A 20,249-nucleotide genomic window follows, 5' to 3' on the forward strand; every position below is an offset into this window, starting at 1 on the left:
GTGATAAACCTTATTCCCTTATATAGATCTAACCCTTTGGTCTAGGCGAAAGACCCGTAGTCACAATTAAGCCCCAGTACTAAGGACTACTTCAACACTTCACTCTATTGCTTGTACAATTAAAACCGAGTGGAGTTTGTTTCTTAACACTTCACTATATCATGACCGCAAAGAACTCTTGGATCATGGAGGAAGGATAAACCACATCGGAAGGGAAAGAGGATGTTCCGCTACCTCTTAACTCACCCTCTCGACTCTCTCCAACCTTGCTTTTGTCTAATCCTAATGAAGTGTCACTCATTCAAAAGGATTACCAATATAGATTCTCAACCCTAATGTCACTCTAAGGGAAAATCAATTCAACAAGCATTCAAGGATGGAACTCAATTAAAACATCAATTAAAGAAGCATAATAAAGGTCAATGAAACAAAGTCATCCTAGGGTTTACAAGTCTAAGAACCCACTAGGGGTTTAGCCCTCCATGGAGCAATACACAATCAACATTGAAATTGAAAGTAAATGTATACAATCCATAGATAAAACCCCCTTATAGTCCGTATCGATGGTCTTGCGGAGCCACCTCGTCTTCTCCAAAGGTTCCCTTGTCAAACCTAGGGCACACCTCACCAAATCGATGCCGATGAAAGCTCCCCTAATAGTTCTCCTCCAAAGGAACTCGATGTCGAATGCCGTAGGACCGCTCCTATAACTAAGCAAACACCTCTCCAAACCCTAGCCGTGAGCATCTCCCAAGATGGGCAAAAGAAAAGGAAAACATCCTTTAATAATATGAAAAAGCACAGTATTTATAGGGGCTGGAATTTGGGCATCCACACAGGCATGTAGAATTTCCACACGGCGGTGTGGATATCCAGGAATTGGTTTTCTACGTGGTGTGTACAATAACTACTACAATAATTTTGCTCTAGTGCTTTACTACAGTAAACTTCTACATTACTTCGCCGAAATGCTCTTGAATCCACTCTTTTCATTGAGGCCACATGAATGGACGCACATCCATATGGTAGTTCGTATCGCTTCTTCAATAGAACCACATTGATGAAGCTCTTGCTAGTATTGCACAAATCAGGATAGATGAGTGTGACTGCCTTTGTGCCCCTCCACCTTGTCTATTCACTTGAGGACAATGAAGGTTGGCACACACGCACATATCTTTGAGCACAACTTCTGTCTTCACATTTGTTCAATACAAGAACTTTATCAACAAATGCATCCAGGATCTACTTTTGCTTCCTTTCTTCCAAATTTGTCTCCACAACCCTACATGCACAAAAAAATACAAATACATGCATATGAATAATAAAATCTGATAAAAGTAATGCTTAATACAAGGAAAGAATACTTCGTATTACTTATACACAATCACTTAACAAACTCCCCTACACTTGAGCTTTTGCTTGTCCTCAAGCAAAAATAAAACATTAACGCATCTAAGAAAGAAAATTGAAAGTGCTTGGTCTTAGGTTCACCAAAAGCATGCAAAAGAAGCATTCTACAAGCAAGGAAAAATTCAAACATCGAATAAGAGGAATCATTGCTCTAGCTAAAAACTTGAATAAAAAAGGACAACAACCCGATATTGTGTAGTATGTGTAAACTCACTCGAGGCCACCCCATGTATACTTCTCAAAGTTCTTATTAAGAGGGACTTAATTATATACAAATAGAAAAGGTAGTAACTTGACACATCCTCTAAGGGAGCCCTTTCCTAGGCAACTACCAAGGTGGCTTTCACACTTTTGAGGTGGTAGCTCTTTCTACCGGGGTAGTATCTTTCACTCATCCCATGAGATATCTCTTTCTCTCATTATAGAATAACTAGTATCCGACTTATGAGAGTAGCTTCATACTTTATAGGTGGTAGCTCTTTCCGCCACCAAATGGACAAACAAATAAACACATATATATTTTTTTCTTTTCTTTTTTTTTCAAAGAAATTAAAACAAGAAGCAAGCTAAACAGTCCCTTAAATGTCAAACTTGAGTTTTCACAGGGTTTAATGAATGAGTAGTGCAATGAGTGTCAATTGGGAAAAAATTCATAAAAATTCAAGTAAAACTAGAGCATGATAACACTCAATGTTAAAAATTCTCCTAGACTTAAAGATACGAACATTGCAAATAAAGTGAACCACCATTGGCTACATAAGCATTAATAATGAATGCACAAGTATAGAATGCATGTAATGTGAACTCCCCCGCACACTTAAGATGTACATTGCCCTCAATGTATGCATGCAAGCACAACAAAGAAGTAGAAAAATCAAAACATGTGTGTGGAGATGGGTAATTGAAACAATATTCCCCTGAACTCCTAATGGTGCATTAGATGGAGCTAATTTCACTGAGAGTTGAGTTCCAATGGATTGTGGAGCACACACGGCCATGTGAATAGAAACATGCCTGTGTCTATGACAATTCCTCAAATTCTAGACTTATAAGACCATCTGCATGTATATACAAGGGGGTTCAGTGAAGCTCAACAAAAACAAAATAAAATCGAGTCTATAAAGATATAGGAATGAAATACAACTCAAACAACTGAAAATAAAATTTAAGCTCAGAAGGAAAATCCTTTGAGTGATACAAATCCAACCTAAAATGCAGAAATAAAATATGAAAACATAAAGACAAATAAAGAGAAGGGCTCCTCAAGTGTCGGTATTGGGCATTGCTGTCTCTACTGCTGCTGGTGAAGATGATGCTGGTGCTTTTGGTGGTAATGGTGGTACTGCTGGTAAGACTGGAGATATCGATGGAGCTCGGCATCTAATGATAAAGGGAGAGGTCACATCTCGCTCTAGTAGCTGCTGTAGGGTGTCGAGATGTACCATCACCTCGGCATGGTTCGCTGCCTATATAGTATGAACCTTAGCTAAATTTGACTATAGAACCCCTGCCATGCTCTCGAACCTCTCGAAAAGATCATGGGCTCGAGTTGGAGAGAAAATGTGAACTGGAGGTGGCTCCTGTGCTGTAGGGGGTGCCTCGGTGTCTGATAAGTGCTTGTGCGATAAGAATGCGAAGCGTTCTTTCCTTGTGTTGAGCATTACTTTTTCTAGGGGTTTGAATGCTAATATGTGTGTATTTATGTTACTTTCATGAAGGTAGGGTTGTGAGATTGATTATGAGAGAAAGAAGCTAATGTGGGTCGTAATGCACCAATTTGGAGAAAATTTTGCTAAGGTTCAAACGCGAAGACATAGGTCGGGTTTGAGATACGGGAATGTGTGCCAACCTCCTCGTATTCGAGTTAGCACAACTATTTGGAGGGGCACAAGGGCAGTCACATTCAAACATTCTGACTTGTGCATATAGAACAAGATCTCCACCAACATGTCCGTTATTGAAAAAGCAAAGCGATCCACGACGTAAACGTGTGTCCGTTTGTGTTACGTCGATGAAAGCATGGATTCGGGAGTATTTCGGGCTAGTAATGTAGTAGGGTACTGTAGAAAAATTCTAGCAAGAATACTGTACCAGCACTGTTCACAGTCGGCCGAGAAAACAGGAAAACAGAGAATCCACATGGGCGTGTGGAAATTCCACATGCCCATGTGAAAAGTCCACAGGGGCGCTCACACTGGCGTGTGGATTCCCGATTCTAGCCCTTTAAAAGCTGATTTCAGCCCCGATTTTAGCATTCTTTTCTCAATCTTTTTCCAAACTTGAGAGAGGGTGGCGGCTAGGGTTTTGAGAGGTATTGGCTAGTTCTTTGTAGAGGTTCTACGGCTCCGACATCGCGCACCATTTGGAAAAAGGTTAGTGGGAGAGCTTTCGTCGGCACTGATCCGGTGAGGAATATCCTTGGCCAGACAAAGGGACTCTTGCGACGAGTAGAGGACTCTTTACAAGACCATCCCGACGACTAAGGAGGGGGTTTTCTATGGATGCTTTGTTTTTACATTTGATTACATTGATTGTTTCTAGCTCCATAGAGAGCTAAACCCCTAGTGGGTACTTGGGTATTTGAGAACCCTAGATGTGTTTGTTTTATTGAACCTCTTTATTATGCTTTCAATTAATTGATGTTTATTGTGAGTTCCAATCTCGGAGACTCAATTGTATGAATGCTCCCCTAGAGTGATACTAGGATTGAGAGTTCTTCTTGGCAACTCTTGTGAGTGAGTGACACACCATGAGAGTTAGACAAAGCTAGATTGGAGAGGGCTGAGAGGGTGAGTCGAGAGGTGACGGAGCGTCCCCTTTCCCCTCCAGTGTGATCTATCCTACCTCCAAGTTCCAAGAGTTCTTTGCGGCTATAGTAGAGTGAATGGGCTAAGGATGACCTTCCGCTGGAGCTTAGTTGCTAGTGCAACGGAGTGAACCGTTGAAGTGACTTTAGCATCTAGTGGTTAATTGTGTCTAGGTATCTTTCACCTGGACCAAAGGGTTAGGTCTATACATAGGAATAGGGTTTATCACTTGGAATCCTTGAGCTCATTGCAATTCTATGCGAGTGCGAGGTTGAGAGGTTATTCCATCTTTCCTCCGGGACATGTATAGAGTTAGGCATGGTTGACGTTAGATTTGGAATCATGTAATTAAGGATTTCCATGACTCATTGCTGCATCAATTAGGAAGTATAAAGATGGTTCTTGCACTTGAAATGATTATCCTAGGCGGATCAATATCCGGGTACCCCATCTTTATCGATTGCCTTACCTTCTTTACTTGTGCCTTCAATCTTGTTTTTTTATTGTCATTATTTCATATTTTGTCACACTTATCACTATTCATCTTCCAAATTAGTTAAGAAACAACTCAAGTGTCTTTATTCCTTATCTCTGTGGATACGATACCCACTCATGTGGGATTATTTCTTCGACACCCGTGCACTTGCGGGTTGCACGCATATTCGGACGTGTCAAGTTTTTGGCGCCGTTGCAGGGGAGTAGACGTTTAGAGATACTTTGCACTTTGTTTTCTTAGCTATTCATTCATTCTATTTCATTTCTTCTTTTCTATCATCGTTCTGATTTTGTTTTCTTTCTTTTGGTCACAGAAATGATTAAAATACCCGAGTTATTTGACACTATCACAGGAATGGTTGAAAATGCAAAACAAAAGGTTCAATTGTTTACAGTACAAGATACACCATATCGTTTCTTGCAAGAGACGTATAATATTGAACAACCCATAGAAGAATCAGTTGAAGATTATATTGCCAGAATTTAAGAATGAAACTGTGAATTAGGTAATGTGTTAGATCATTTTGAGAGATCGGCATTGGGATCAAGGGATGATCACTTAGAGGAAAGTTTAGAGAGGGTCCTAGCTCAATTTTATTCATCTTATCATGAACAAAAGTAGGAAATTTTCTCTTTGGATGTGTCGATGTCAGGGGGAGAGAGTTGTGGAATGGAAGCTTTGTTTACCATACACATTTACAACTAGAAGAAGGGAGAATGATTGCGAACATGAGGCGAAGGATTTTGAGGAGACTGACGAATTGAAGGAGAGTAGGCTGCGCCCTTCGATTGATGAACCACCAGAACTTAAGCTTAAAACCTTGCCTGCACATTTAGAGTATGCCTTCCTGATGGAAGAATCTAAACTCCAAGTGATCATAGCTTCAAACTTGTCAGAGGATCAAAAGGGAAAGCTTGTTAGCATGTTGAAAAGGCATACATCGGCTATTGCGTGGAAGATCTCCGACATTAAGGGTATAAATCCATCATTTTGTGCTCATAAAATCTTAATGGAAGATGATTACAAATCGGTGATTCAACCTTAGCGGAGGTCAAATCCGAACATGAAGGAAGTCGTCAAGGCGGAGATGGTGAAACTCCTGGATGTAGGAATTATCTACTCTATATCCGATAGTGCATGGGTGAGTCCAACTCAAGTGGTTCCAAAGAAAGGGGGAATAATAGTGGTAAGAAATGAAAAGAATGAATTGATCCCAACTAGGATGGTTACAAGATGGCGAGTCTGCATTGATTATAGAAGACTAAATAATGCCACTCGAAAAGGTCATTTCCCATTACCATTTATCGAGGAGATGCTGGAATGATTGGCAGGACATCAATTCTATTGTTTCCTTGATGGCATGTCAGGATACTTTCAAATCCCCATAGCTCCAGAAGATCAGGAGAAGACCACATTTACTTGTCCTTACGGCCCTTTTGCTTATTAAAGAATGCCTTTTGGGTTGTGTAATGCACCAGCAACATTTCAGCATTGTATGACGGCTATTTTTGATGATCTTTTGGAAGAAATAATGAAGCTGTTCATGGATGATTTTTCGCTATTTTGGGACTCTTTCGACATATGCTTAAAGAATTTGGAAAGAGTGCTAGTGAGGTGTGAAGAAACAAACCTCCGTCTTAAATTGGGAGAAAAGTCATTTTGTGGTCCAAGAAGGCATTTTCCTTGGACAAAAAATTTCCCAAGCAGGTATGGAGGTGGATAGGGCAAAGATTGAGGTAATTGAAAAGCTTCCTCCACCTACAAATGTTAAAGGGATCCGTAGTTTCTTGGGGCATGCTGGTTTTTACAGAAGGTTTACCAAGGATTTTTCGAAGATCACAAAAACTTTGAACAAACTCCTAGAAAAAGATGCTCCTTTGGATTTTGGGGATAACTGTCTGAGTGCATTCAATTTGTTGAAGGAGCGATTAGTGCAAGCACCAATTTTGACTATACCAGATTGGAATGAACCCTTTGAGCTCATGTGTGACTCAAGTGATTACGTTATGGGAGCAGTTTTGGGACAAAGGAAAGACAAGCAGTTTTGACCAATTTATTATGCTAGCAAGACTCTCACAAGTGCCTAAAAGAGAATCATACAACCACCGAAAAGGAGTTGTTAGCAGTGGTGTTTGCTTTTAACTAGTTCGGGCCAATCTCATTTTATCTAGGGTCACAGTGGTGTTTGCTTTTAACTAGTTTGGGCCAATCTCATTTTATCTAGGGTCACAGTATTTACTGATCACTCGGCACTCCGTTATCTCATGAACACGGCCAACGCAAAGCCAAGATTAATTCACTGGATCTTATTGTTACAAGAATTTGATATGGAAATAAAAGATAAGAAGGGAACCAAAAATGTGGTCGCAGATCACCTTTCAAGATTAGAAGGTTGTGAGGGGCAAGAACCGGCTAACAAGGAAATCAATGATTTCTTCCCTAAGGAACATCTATATATAGTACAGGAGTCAGAGATAGAAGATACTCCATGGTTCACAGATTTTAATAAATTATTTATCAGGAAAGGTATTGAAGCAAAACCTCAGTTTTCAATAAAAGAAAAAGTTTTTCAGTGACTTGAAGAACTATTTTTGGGATGATCCCTACCTATTCCGTATTTGTGCAGACCATGTGGTTCGCAGATGTGTTTCTAGGAAGGAAGGTTGGAGCATTATTGTGCATTATCATTCGGGTCCTGTTGGAGGGCATTATGCTTCGAGCAGAACTGCTGAGAAAGTTCTGGCCACTTGTTTCTATTGGCCAACTTTATTTAAGGATGTTCATCAGTTTGTTCATCATTGTAATAGTTGTCAGAGGGCTGGAAACCTATCGCGAAGGGATGTAATGCCTCAGAATCTGATGCAGTTCTGCGAGGTGTTCGATGTTTGGGGAATTGACTTCATGGGACCATTCCCGAAGTCTAATGGTAATCAATATATTTTGGTGGCAGTTGACAACATTTCTAAAAAGGGTGAAGGCTCAAGCTCTTCCAACTAATGATGCAAGAACTATAGTGAAATTTCTAAAGAGGCTCTTCACTCGATTTGGGACTCCATGAATCATCATTAGCAATCGAGGAACCCATTTTTATAGCACACAACGAGAGAAAGTGCTGAAGTGCTATGGAGTACATCATCATCTTGCTACCCCCTATCATCCGCAAATGAGTGGACAAGTGGAAAGTTACAAATAGGGAGATGAAGAGGATTTTAACTAAATCCGTAGAACAAGGGAAGCGGGATTGGTCTGAACGGTTGGATGACACACTTTGGGCTCATAGAACAGCGTACAAAACCCCGATAGGGACTACTCCCTACAATTTGGTGTATGGAAAATCCTGTTATTTAACTGTGGAGTTAGAGCATAAAGCATATTGGGTAATCAAAGCTATGAATTTTGATTTGAGCAAGTCAGGGGAACAAAGAATGTTACATCTCAAAGAACTAGATGAATGGCGAATCAAAGCATATGAGAATGCTAGGATTTATAAGGAAAGAAATTGGAAAAGGCATGACAAGCATATCAAGAATCCGAAAGAGTTCAGAGTGGGCGATCAAGTTTTACTATTCAATTCTCTCTTACGGTTATTCCCGAGAAAGATGAAAACTAGATGGTTTTGTCCTTATACGGTAACTGAAGTTTCACCTCATGGAGCTATTGAGATCACTCATCTGGAGAAGGGTACACTTAAGGTGAACGGACACAGACTGAAACCATACTACAGAGGAGAGGTTGGTAATGATGACAAGGAAGTACTTTTCCTTCATAAACCCCCGTGAGGTAAGACAAGGTATGTCAAGCTAAGTGACGTTAAACAAGCGCTTCTTGGGAGCCACCCAAGTGTTTGCTATTTTTGTAGTTTAGTAGTTTAGTGTATGTATTAATAAAGTGCTGAGTGTGGGTGTCTTGATTGTTATATACTTGTGTTGCGATTTTATTGTGGGTTTTGAATTGTCATCGTGTGTTTTCACGTGGATTTGGCGAAGTTGGGTCGTTTGAGCTATTTCTCATGTTTTTCATTGGTAAAATTTGCATACTAGGGCAGGCTCTGAGTGTGTAAACATGTTCAGGAATTCTCTGTAGAGCCTGCAGAGTTTTCTAAGGCATCAAGAGAAAACACACGGGCGTGTGGAATTAACACACGCCCGTGATTTTGTATTGCGGGCTCATCTAGAGAAGGCACAGGGGAGGGGACTCGCCCCTGTGAATGACCATGCGATTCTCACATGCCCGTGGGTAATTTCCGTATGGGCTTGTGAATTCCTACAGAGATTGGCACCAAGAGCACACAGGGGCGTGGACTCGCCCCTGTGGGTGACCTTGTGAAACACGCACCAGCGTCGGTAATTTCCTCACGCCGGTGTAAATCTCTGCAGAGGAGCTCTCTCCATCCCGAGAAGATACAGAGACATGGGGCAGCTCCTGTGATTTGGGCTTGTGAATGCCCACGCCCGTGCGGAATTTCCACACGGGCGTGTGAAACACTTAGCGATTCTTCTCGGATGGGCAGAGAAGCCAGACGGGCGTGCGGCAACCCCTGTCGTTTGGGCACATGGGCATGGGTATTTACCACACGCCCATGCGGCTGCATTTAGAGAGGTTGAGTGTTTTCCTGAGAGCTCTCAGGGGCGTGCATCTGCCCCTGTGAATCTCTCAGGTGGAGGCACACGGGCGTGTAAAATTTCACACGCCTGTGGGGTTTTTGAAGGTATTAGAGAGTTGTGTTTCATCTTTATAAACCATTCAAGCTTTACTCATTAACAGACCTCCGAACACTCAGAAAACATTCTTTGACCTTCTCCCGACCTCCTGCTATCCATTTTGCATCGATTGTTTGAGCTTCTTGCCGATTTCAGGGTTTTTAGCGTCATCTCATCGGTAAATCCTTGTTTTGTCTTGTTGCTACCCTAGGCTAATTCTATTCGATTTTTCTTCAATTAAACTGCTGAATATGCCTCATTATCATGCTAAAATGACTGTGATATGTTTTTAATGAGTTATAGAATGGAAGAAGAGGTGTATTCGTGTATTTTGCCACAAAAGGCCTTGAGGTTTTTACGCCTCGTGAAGCAACACGGGCGTGTGGACTTTCCACACGACCGTGTGGATTCCTACATTATTAAGTTATGAATGAATTTGATCGATTCTTTTTCCAATACATGCAGGTATGGCTCCCAGATCGAAGAAGGCAACTGGTAAGTGTCCTAGAGAGCCTACTCCTGAACCATAAAGCATGGAATTTACACTTCCCGAACATCAAGCTTGATTTGAGCGACTAGAGAAGCTTAAGTTTGGTCAGACACGAATTCCGGATGTGAGCTCCCTTAGGGAGGTACAGTTAGCACATGATATGGCTGATGAGGTCGAGGAGTTACTATCAGTGGGTAGTTGGTGCAAGGTATTGATTATTCGTGACACTGTTATCCTCCCACTCACATTAGAAGTGCTCGCGTCATTTGAGTTTGACCGCTCTTATGCTCATTTTGATAGCTTCGATGCGATTTAGTTCAGAGCTTTTGGGCAGCATCACAGTATGAGTGTCACGCAATTCTCCGTTAGGCTTGGTTTATATGATGAGGGGTGACAAGGTCCCCTTGCGTATATCCCGCAAGTGCACGGGTTTGTCGAAGTAATAATCCCGGGTGAGCAGGGTCGAATCCACAGGGAGTAGGGAGTAAAGACACTTAATTCGATTCTTAGCTATATGGAGTATCAACAATGATAAGTGTGGTAATGATTCAATTCTCAGAAATTAAAAGCAACAAGTAAGAGAGCAAAAGTAAGGAGGAGGTAAGGCAATCGAAGAAGATGGGGTACTCGGATGATGCTTCACCTAGGATAATTGCTTCAAGTGCAAGAACTCTCTATTATACTTCCTAATCAATGCAATGGTGAGTCGTGGAAATCCTTACATACATAGTCCCAAATCTAAGGTCAACTATGCCTAACTCTATACATGTCCCAGAGGAGAAATCGAACAATCTCAACACCTCGCACTCGCATAGAGTTGCAATGAGCTCTAGGGATTCCAAGTGATAAATCTCTTCCTAGATTTAGACCTAACCCTTTGGTCCAGGCGGAAGGTCCCTAGCCACAATTAAGCCCTAGATACTAAGATCACCTCAACGCTTCACTCCATTGCACGCGCAACTAGGCCCCAGCGGAGGTTCATCCTTAGACCATTCACTCTATTATGGCCGCAAAAAACTTGAGGAACGGAGGTAGAATCTATCACGTCGGAGAGGAAAGGGGACGCTCCTGTACCTCTCGACTCACCCTCTCAACCCTCTCCAACCTAGCTTTGTCTAATGCTCGTGGTTTGTTACTCACTCACAAGGTTACCAACAAGAACTCTCAACCCTAGTGTCACTCTAGGGGAAATGTTCATTCAATCAAGCATTCAAGGTTGGAACTCACAATAAACATCAATTTATTGGAAGCATAATAAAGAAGTTTAATGAAACGAATACATCCTAGGGTTCACAATCAGCCAAGTACCCACTAGGGGTTTAGCTCTCCATGGAGCTAGGTACAATCAAAGAAATAGAATGTAAAAGCAATGAATCCATAAAGAAACTCCCTCGATGGTCGTGTCGATGGTCTTGTGGAAAATCCTCTACTCGTCGTCCAAGGATTCCTTCGTCCGGTATAGGATACGCCTCGATCGAAGCTCCCCTACCAACCTTCTTCCTAATGGAATCACGATGTCGGAGCCGTAGAACCTCTCCAAAACCTTGGCCAATACCCCTCGAAACCTTAGCTAAAACCCTCTCGCAAGTTGGGGAAAAGATGGAGAAAAAAATACCGAAATCGGGGCTGAATCGGGCAACTGCACGGGCGTGGATGATACACGCACCCGTGCGGAATTTCCACACAGGCGTGGATAATTTCCACACGCCCATGTGGATTCTCTGTTTCTCTGGTTTCTCGGCCGGCTATGAATATTGCTGCTACAGTATTTGCTGCAATGTTGCAACAGTTCTCTACTACAGTCACAATTCCCAATTCCATATTTTCATCGGGGTAACGCAAACAGGCACATGTTCACGTCGTGAATCACTTGCTTCTTCAATGATATATATGTTGGTGGAGCTCCTGTTCTTATATGCATGAGAAGGAATGCTCGAGTGTAACTGCCTTTGTGCCCCTCCAAATGGATGTACTCACTCGAATGCGAGGAGGTTGGCACACACTCTAGCATCTCACACCTGTCCTATGTCTTCGTGTTTGAACCTTAGCAAGATCTTCTCCAAAATAGGTGCATTATGATCCACATTAGCCTATTCCCTTCATACTAAGCCTCACAACCATACCTGTATAAAAGTAACATAAAAACACATATATTAATGTAAAAACCTGAGAAAAGTAATGCTCAACATAAGGAAAGAATGCTTCGCATTCATATCACACAAGGACTTATCAAGGGGTTTACTGAGACGGAGGAGTGTGAGGATCTACCAATTGATATTTCAGGAGGCTTAACTCCCCAGAAAGCGTATAAAATATTATGTGGTAAGGGACGATATGAACCAGCGAGTGTCTAAGGCTTCATGCCTTTCTCAACCTAGTTACAGATATCTTCACGCCATCTTGAGTAGGTCAGTGAATGGTCGTGGAGATAGTACAAGAGTCCTAAGCAAACAGGAACTTCTATATTTATACTTTATGCTATGAAACAAGCTGATTCATTTGGGACACATCTTAGCGGAGTATCTGAAGCACCAACGATAGTATCCTAGGCTTGGTGACATTTTTGTGGGCCCATACATTACTAGATTCGTCTTGGGGATGGGTTTATGAGACACGATCATAGGAGCCGAGAAAATAATAGTATCTGGGGCTTAATTGTGACTAGGGGTCTTTCACCTAGACCACTTGGTTAGATCTATGTTAGGGAATAGGATTTATCACTTGAAGTCCCTAGAGCTTTAAGAAACTTTGTGCAGTGTGAGATGTTGAGACTGTGCAATTTCTCCACTGGGGCATAGTGTAGGGTTAGTCACGATTGACCTTAAGTTTAAGACCGTGTATGTTAGGATTTCCACAACTCATTAAGCATCTGTTAATAGACATAATAGTTGGTTATGCACTTGAAGTAATAGTCCTAGGGGGAGCAATATCTGCGTGCCCCACTTTCTATCGATAGACTTTTCTCTCATTTTTAATAACATATCCCTTTCTTGTTCTTTTTATTTCTTTTCATATTGATATTGTTCACACCACTATCGATCCATCTTCAGTTTAGTTAAATAGAAATGCTTATGTTTCTGATCACTATTCCCTGTGGATACGACTACCCACTCACCAGGGTATTATTACTTTGACAAACCCGTGCATTTGCGGTACACACACAATGGGCGTTGTCAAGTTTTTGGCACCATTGCTGGGGAATAGGTGTTTTAGAAACACTTTGCACTTTGCTATTTTAGCTATTCATCATTTATTCTATTTCACATTTTCTTATTCTTCCATCGTTCAGATTTGTTTTTCTTTCTTTGGTTACCGCTCCTGGTTATGACCCGAGGGAACCCTTTGACATTAGTTGAAGGAGATCCTGAACTTGAACAAACACTTTATAGAAGGGGAAAAGAACCTGTGCAAGAACAGTCAAATCAAGCTGTGGTAGAAGGTGAAGGGTCAGATACTATGGCAGAACAGAATGAGCTGTAAAGGACACTCTCAGTTATACCAAACCCGCAGTTTTGGGCACATAGTCTAGTATTGTGTGGCCACCGATCATGGCTCAGAATTTTGAGCTCAAGTAAAGGCTTCATCCAGACGTTACAGCAGTCATGACACTCCCTTTTGCATGTGTACCGCAAGTGTACAGGTTTATCGAAGTAACAATACCCCGGTGAGTGGGTAGTCGAATTCACAGTAAATAGTGATTAGAAACACAAAGATTGCTATTTAACTAGAATGAAAATGAATTAATAGTGATGTGAATAAGAATCAATGCAAATAGAAATAAGAAAAGAAGAAGGAGGCGCAAATAAAAGATAGGAGAGGCAATCGACGATAAATGGGGCACCCAGACATTGCTCACCCTAGGATTATTGTTTCAAGTGCAAGACCAATCATTTTGTTTCCTAACTAATGTATAATGAGTCATGGAGATCCTTAAACACACGGTCCCAAAACTTAAAGTCAATCGTGACTAACCCTACACTATGCCCCGGTGAAGAAATCTCTCAGTCTCCACACATCACATTGTGGTAGACTGCTTTAGGCTCTAGGGATTCTAAGTGATAAACCCTATTCCCTAAAATAGATCTAACCCTTTGGTCCAGGCGAAAAGACCCCTAGTCACAATTAAGGCACAGATACTAAGGATTACTTCAACGCTTCACTCTGTTGCTTGCGCAACAAAGCCCCAGCAGAGTTCTTATCTTAGCACTTCACTCTATTGTGACCACAAAGAACTCTTAGAATGTGGAAGTAGGATGAATCATACCTGAGGAGAAAGGGGGCGTTCCGCTACATCTTGACTCACCCTCTCAACCCCCCTCCATTCTAGCATTGTCTAACCCTCATGGTGTGTCACTCATCCACAAGGATTACCAAAATGGATTCTCAACCCTAGTATCACTCTAAGGGAAAATCAACTCAACAAGCATTCAAGATGGGAACTCAATTAAAACATCAATTAATAAAAGCATAATAAGAGGTCAAAGAATCAATATCATCCTAGGGTTTATAAGCCCAAGTACCCACCAGGGGTTTAGCTCTCCATGGAGAAAAATATAATCAATAATTAAATCAAAAATAGAAATATGCAATCCATGAATAAAACACCCTTGGTGTTCGTGTCGATAGTTTTGTAGAGTGCCTGCGTCTTCTCCAAAGGTCCCCTCATCAAGCCTAGGGCACACCTCATTGGATCGATACCGACGAAAAATCCCCTAATAACTCTCTTCAGAAGGAACTGCGGTGTCGAAGGCCATAAACCTCTCCAAATGCCTAGCCAAAGCATCTCCAAACCCTAGCCGTGGGTGCCTCCAAAGGTGTGAAAATATACGCCAAAGGATGGAAAGAAGGATCCCTAAATCAGGCTGAAAATGTACTTAAAGAGGGCTGGAATTGAGTATCCACATGGGCATGTGGAATTTCCACATGCTTGTGTGAATCTACAGAAAATTGTTTTTTAGCGGCTTGTGAACAGTAACTACTACACTAAATTGCTACAATACTCCCGAATCCACAATACTCCACCAAAATACTCCCAAATACACACTTTTCATTGAGCCAATATGAATGGGCACACATTCATGCGGTATATCGCGTTGTGTCTTCAAATAAAAACACATTTGGCGATAATCTTGCTAGCATTGCACAAGTAGGAACACATGAGTGTGACTACCTTTGTGACCCTCCAATTTGTATATTCACTTGAACACAATGGATGTTGGCACACACTCACATGTCTTTGAGCACAACTTATGTCTTCACGTTTTTTCACTCCAAGATTCCATCAACAAAGTACAAACGCAATCTACTTTGGTTTGTTTCTTCCATACTTATCTCTACAACCCTTCATGCACAAAAGTAACACAAATAGACATGTATTAGCATTAAAATCTGAGAACAGTAATGCTCATCGTAAGAAAAGAATACTTCATGTTACTAATAAATAAGCATTTATCAAGTCAGCACAGTTTAATGGTTTTGTCGATGAGGAACCAAACAATCACATTGAGAACTTCTTGGAACTATGCGACATGCTCAAGATTAATGGTTCTACGGATGATGCTATCAAGTTGAGAGCCTTCCCATTTTTCTTGAAAGGAAGAGCAAAACAATGGCTACATTCATTCTCTAAAGCATTGATCACTACTTGGGAGGAGATGGTAGAAGCTTTTCTTGCCCGATATTTCCTTCTCGAAAAATCCGTGAAGCTTAGGAATGACATATCATCTTCTGTACAAATGGAATTAGAGTCTCTATTTGATACATGAGATAGGTTCAAGGAGCTCCTGCGGAAATGTCCTCGATATGGATTTCTCGAGTGGATGATCATTCAGACTTTCTATAATGAGTTGAACCCAAGCACAAGACAGTTATCTGATGCTACAGTAGGAGGTACCTTAGGAAGCAAGACCCCTGAAGAAGCCCAACATCTCATTGAAGAAATGGCCATGAACAGTTACCAGTGGAACATAAGAGACAGAAAAAAGGTAGCCGGACTTCATGAGATCGATGCAGTTACCTCATTGGCAGCCTAGGTGGAATCATTGAGCAAGAAGTTAGACACTCTAACTTCTCCTAGAGTGACGGCTATGACGAGTTGCACTTGGTTTGGGGGAGGACATGCTTCGTCCGATTGCTCGATTTCTATTGGTGGTACATTCTCGGTAGAACAAGTGGATTTTGTGAGTAATGCAATAAGAGGCCAAGGCAACTCATATAGTAATACCTACAATCTGGGTTGGAGGAGCCACCCAAATCTTTTATGGAGTAATCAAGGGAAACAAAAGACAATGGAACCATTGGGTTTCCAACAACAACAAGAAGCCCTGAAAATAGAGAATTGAGTTTCAGGTTTAGAAACCCGGATGACCGATCTAGAGAAAGCTTTGACCAACTTCATCCAATCATCGGATACAAGGTTTCAATGGGTCAAAGCTTGCCTAGTAACACGGAGACAAATCCGAGGAAACATGTGAAGGTGATCACTTTGAGAAATGGTCGAGAAGTTAAGGGTAGGTTTCTGAGTGAGAAAACCAATGTTGAAGTTCCTGAGGTCATGGAGGTTATGGAGAGAGCCAAAACTGGGAAGGAGTTGGCACCCCCACCTTATAAGCAAAGAATCCATTATCCTTCAAGATTGAAGAATGACCAAAATGACAAGCAATATAAAAGGTTTTTTGTCTATTCAAGTAGTTGCATATCAACATTCCATTTGTAGAGGTGTTGTCTTAAATGCCTCACTATGCAATGTTTCTGAAGGACATCTTCACCAACAAGAGGAAGTTAGAGGAGAGTACATCTATGATCTTAAATGCTTCATGTTCAGCGGTGTTGCAAAAGAATATGCCAAACAAGAAAAAAGACCCAGAAGCTTTATCATTCCATGCAACATTGGTAATTTGGGTTAAGAAAAGGCATTAGTGGATTCAAGGGTGATAAACGTCTAAATGTACATATTTTGTACGTACCGATATGCATGTTTATTGTATTTTATTGAGAACTTGATGCTTTTTTTCTGGTTTAATCATTTTATTTCATGTTTCAGGCACAAAAGAAGCCTAGGTGAGCTCAACGACGGAATGTAAGAAGAAATCGACATCAAAAACATCATTTTTGGACCCCGGGCACTGTACATGCACTATAGCAGCCCGGAACATGAAAATTTCAGAAAAAGTCTAAGTCTGGATTTCCTTAAAGGCAGTATTATGACCATCCTTGCGGGCAGTATTGTGAGGGTGATGCCACCCGCAGGGAAGCCCGAGTTCATCCCTTTATAAGCATTGTTAGGGTTTCTTTTGAAGGGGGAGGCCTTCTTCTTGGAGCTCACCATGACCACACTAAATCGGAGCTAGAAGTAAGGTTTTGAGGGCATTTCCACGGAGGATTCGATGAGGAGAGTGCGATTTTGGGCGAGATCTACTCCTAGGGCTTGTGTAGAGGAGGTCAAAGACAAGGGAAGGCACCTCTTGTGTGGCGTCTTTGGAAGCTTCTCCGGCCTTAATTCTTTGAGGGAGTGTTTCTTATGTTTTGTTTGGTTGTTTGCATGTATTTCTTGTTGTATTTGATGACTATGAACAACTAAACCCCAAGGTCACCGGATGTAGGTGAACCTTGGGGGTGAACTTGTGCTTATATGGATGCTTGGTTCTTTCTATTGTATTTTGGCTTGTTTGTGATCCTTGCTTTGTGTAATGGAATGCTTTGGTATGCATGAGAACTCGGTGTATCAATTCTTAGGTAATGCTAGGTTGCATGACCATTGCCCTAGTGTTAGACTCACGAAGCTTGGAAGGGAAACACGTATAAATACGCTGTGGCCATCGGGTATTTATACCCCTCCAATTCTAGGGTTAAGTATTAGCTTGTATTCTAACCCTAACTTGAGAAAACCACCTTTCCCATTGCAATCATAGGAGGATTTGGATTTGGGCGGAAGAGATTCTGTATCCAATACTCATACCGGATTAGGGGTCAATTGCCATGACCATCGGGTTGACCTAATCTAGGGTTTTCTTGGTCCAACTAGCCATTTGCATGTTAGTTCTGGCATCCTACACACTTTAGTAGCCCCTGAGAGGATCCTCATCCGCTACCGCTTTCTTTCCTTGATTATCCCCCGTATCTTGCCTTCATTGTTATCATTTTATTTGCATTTTACTTGTTTATTTGTTTTATCACTATCACATTCAAACTTGGAGGTTAAACAACATAGCGAAGAGGAAGTAAGAGTAGCTTCTCGGGCCCATGGGAATACGACCCCCTCGTGCTCGCACGAGGGGTATTAATTTGCGATCCCGTACACTTGCGGGGAAGCGATCAAGTTTTTGGCGCCATTGCCGGGGAACCCACAAGGAATACTCGGAAAATTTAAGCGTGTTGATTTGACCATTGTGTTGTTTTTGTTTATCATTTGTGTATATATTTCATCATTCCTCCATTTGACCATTGTGTTGTTTTTGTTTATCATTTGTGTATATATTTCATCTCTTTTTTTTTCTTTTTTTTCTTCTTCTTCAATATCTAAGTCTTGACTCTAATTATATTACAAGGTACCCATCTTATGACACGAGTGAGTCAAGTGAATTTAGTTGAGCCCAACGACGAGATTGAACGAGCCTTGCATTAACGGTTGAGAGAAGTGGCCTAAAGTTCAAGACAATAAGAGATCCGGGTTGAATCTAGTGAGCCTTCAGTTATGGCCAAGCCAAGGAGAACTTTATCTGATTTTTAGAGGCCACAATTTACCGGGGAAGAATTTAGTGTGCAAGCACCTACTGTTCCGGCCAATAATTTTGAGATCAAGGCAAGCACGATAGGAATGGTTCAAAACTCAGTACAGTTTGATGGGTTAGCTGATGAGGACCCGCATGCTCATCTTTCTCGCTTCCTTCAAATTTGCTCAACCTTCAAGGTCAACTTTGTATCTGATGATGCCATTAGGTTGAGATTATTTCCATTCAGTCTGAGAGGAGAGGCACACAGATGGCTCACTTCTTTAGCTCTTGGTTCCATCACCACATGAAAAGACATGGTGGAGAAGTTCCTTGCTAAATATTTCCCACCAAGCAAGACAGCGAGACTGAGAGAGGAGATTTCATCCTTCAGGCAAGGGGACACCGAGACATTGTTTAAGGCACATGAACGGTTTAAGGATCTTCTACGCATGTGTCCTCATCATGGATTCCCTGCATGGATGAGGGTGCAGATGCTTTGTAATGGGCTGAATTATGCTACAAGGCAACTCATCGATGCAGCAGCTGGTGGTTCTTTGAGCAACAAACTCCCCGAAGAAGCTGAGACATTAATCGAGAACATGGCTAGCAACGAATGTCATTGGAGCACCAGACAAAAGGCACCAAGGGCAGCAGAGCTGTACGAGGTGAATGAAAGTACTGCTTTGGCTGCAAAAGTGGATGCTTTGACCAAGAGTGGCATGGATAAACAATGCATTGGCCGCAAAGGTTGAAGCTTTGACACAGAGATTTGATCAGTTCATGTTGGGTTCTGGCTTAAGTCCTAAGGCAGTGATGTCTTGTAAAACATGTGGTGCTGGTGATAAACGTCTAAAAGTATGTATTTTGCATGTATTTGTTTTGTATGATTCTTTATATTTATTTGTTGAATCGATGCCCTTTTGGTTTAAATTGTGTTATTTTTACATTTCAGGCCCATTTGAAGCCTTGGGGCCTCGGCGACGCGATTAGAGATGAATTCAGCAACAAAGCGGCATTTCCGGTCCGGGATCACTGCAGTACAACACTGTAGCAGTGTTACTGTAGTAGTCATTGTAGCTCATCGCGGGCTTCTCAGCAGAAAACTGAAATTCCCGAGGGGTCGGCATACGGCCGGTATACTGACCCGTTTACCGATCGGGATCCGGGCATATATAAGGCTTGTTAGGGCATCAATTAAGGGACTTTTGGCCACCACTCTCCACCATCATCCTCTAGAGCTTCAAGGCTACGGGAAAAGGCAGATCTGAGGGGCAAATCGAAGGGAGAAGAAGGTTACACTCAAGGAAAATGATCTAGGAGCTCGCCGGCGCGGATCCGACGAGTTCTCATCACCACCTTCTAGTCTTCATCTTAGGGGAGTTTGTTATGAGCTTTTCTTTGTATCTCTTATCTTCTACACTTGCTCCTTTGTTGATGACTGAACTAGACTCCCAAGGTCACCGGGCATCCGTGAACCTTGGGATGAACTTGCTTGTATAGATGCTTTGATTTACATTTATGGTATTTGTGTGGTTTGTGATCCTTGTTTGGTGCTTTTTGAATGCTTGGGTATGCATGAGAACTCTGTATATCCATACTTAGACAATACTAGGTTGCATGACCATTGCCCTAGTG

The 20,249-nt window shown here is 41.7% G+C and overlaps 2 non-coding genes across 2 annotated transcripts; both read right to left on the bottom strand.

Annotated features, from left to right (window-relative positions):
- Positions 1-15,605: 15,605 nt before the first annotated feature.
- On the bottom strand, positions 15,606-15,712 carry LOC120262649. Its single transcript, XR_005536910.1, has one exon. It is a non-coding gene; the product is annotated as a small nucleolar RNA R71 (small nucleolar RNA).
- A 3,264-nt stretch (positions 15,713-18,976) lies between these two features.
- Positions 18,977-19,083, bottom strand: LOC120262657. The gene has a single exon (XR_005536917.1). It is a non-coding gene; the product is annotated as a small nucleolar RNA R71 (small nucleolar RNA).
- Between the last annotated feature and the right edge of the window lie 1,166 nt (positions 19,084-20,249).

This window comes from Dioscorea cayenensis, chromosome 5 (genome assembly GCF_009730915.1).
Source record: "Dioscorea cayenensis subsp. rotundata cultivar TDr96_F1 chromosome 5, TDr96_F1_v2_PseudoChromosome.rev07_lg8_w22 25.fasta, whole genome shotgun sequence".
NCBI lineage: Eukaryota > Viridiplantae > Streptophyta > Magnoliopsida > Dioscoreales > Dioscoreaceae > Dioscorea > Dioscorea cayenensis.